Raw genomic sequence first — 1,989 nt, 5'->3', positions numbered from 1 at the left:
TGGCCTGGCAGTAATAGGCCTTGGGTTACTGCTGGTAACCCTGTCTTCCCTTTGTGGAATTAGAGGAGGTCGGAACATGTGGCCTCCTTGTCGTTTTAGCAGTAGGAGATCCTGGATAGAGAGGAAGAACAATATGGAACAAACTCAAAATCATTTGGAAAATAAAGGGGGGGAGGGGCCAGGTTTGCTGGTCTGATAGAGCCTGGTGGAACCACTGAGACTATGGTCTCTAGCTGCCCTTCAGATCTGGAATTGAACCCACACCTATGGCTTCCAGCCAAACAAAAGACAGGCATATGAGGTGAACATTTACTTGAGGTAGATACACTCCTTAGAGAGAACAATCATGGATGAAAGAAGGGCTGTTTATGCACAGGGAGACAGCTCAGGAAGCAGGAGTGCATGGAGGGATGGACACGGGGAGGAGGTAGTTATGGGGAGGGATGGGAGGGGAGCTGTTGCATTGTGGTAAATTGTAGTCAATGTCATGAGACAGAGTGTGTGTGAACTGCTATATGGCAAGTGAATTTGCTCTGTAGGTTTTCACCCAAATCACAATAAAAACAAAAAAGAAAAGTTCTTTTTGACAATGAATTTGATACCATTCCTCTTCAATTTGTCATTTCCAGCATAGTAGACCATATGATTGTCTGATCCAAAATGGCCAGTACCAATCCATTTCAGCTCACTAATGGTTAGGATCACCTTTCTTTGGAATGAACACAAATATGGGTCTCTGCTAGATACCAGGTAGGTCTCTTCCAAATTTCTTGGTATAGACAAGTAAGTGCCTCCAGAGCTGCATCCATTTGTTGAAACATCTCAGTGGGTATTCTGTCAATTTCTGGAGCCTTTTTTTTTTTTTTTTTTTTACCAATTCCTTTAGTGCAGCATGAACTTCTTAATATCACACACAAGTAAAATTTTGCTGAAGATAATTAAAAAATAGTTACAGCAGTGTATCATGAAGGAACTACCAGAAATGCAAGCTGGATTTAGAAGAGGACATGGAACAAGGGATATCATTGCTGATGTCAGATGGATCTTAGCTGAAAGCAAAGAATACCAGAAAGATGTTTACCTGTGTTTTATTGACTATGCAAAGGCATTTGACTGTGTGGATCATAACAAATTATGGATAACACTGCAACGAATGGAAATTCTAAAACACTTAATTGTGCTCATGGGAATCCTATACATAGACCAAGAGGCTGCTGTTTGAACAGAATAGGGGACACTGCTTGGTTTAAAATCAGGAAAGGTGTGTCAGAGTTGTATCCTTTTACCATATTTATTCAAGTTGTATGCTGGACTATATGAAGAAGAACACGGCATCAGGATTGGAGGAAGATTTATTAACAACCTGCAATATGGAGATGACACAATCTTGCTTGCTGAAAGTGAAGAGGACTTGAAGCATTTACTGATGAAGAGTAAAGACTACAGTCTTCAGTATGGATTATACCTCAACATAAAGAAAAGAAAAATCCTTACAACTGGACCAGTAAGCAGCATCATGATAAATGGAGAAAAGATTGAAGTTGTCAAAGATTTCATTTTACTTGGCTTCACAATCCACACTCATGGAAGCAGCAGTGGAGATACCAGATGATTGCGCTGAGCACATCTGCTGCAAAAGACCTCTTTCAAGTGCTGAAGAGCAAAGATACTACTTTGAAGACTAAGGTGCACCTAACCCAAGCCATGGTATTTTCATTTGCCTCATATGCATGTGAAAGCTGGACAATGAATAAGGAAGACTGAGGAATAATTGATGCCTTTGAATTGTGGTGTTGGCGAAGAATTTGAAAATACCATGGAATTCCAGAAGAATGAACAAATCTGTCCTGGAAGAAGTGTAGCAAGAATCTTCCTTCGAAGTGAGAATGGCCGGACTTTATCTCACCAATTGGTCATGTTGTCAGAAGGGACCATTCCCTGGAGAAGGATATCATACTTGGTAAAGTGGAGGGTCAGCAAAGAAGGGGA

This window comes from Orycteropus afer, unplaced genomic scaffold (genome assembly GCF_000298275.1).
Source record: "Orycteropus afer afer isolate SDZICR_OR568_19922 unplaced genomic scaffold, OryAfe1.0 scaffold00079, whole genome shotgun sequence".
Classification (NCBI taxonomy): domain Eukaryota; kingdom Metazoa; phylum Chordata; class Mammalia; order Tubulidentata; family Orycteropodidae; genus Orycteropus; species Orycteropus afer.
Note: the sequence above shows the minus strand (reverse complement) of the source record.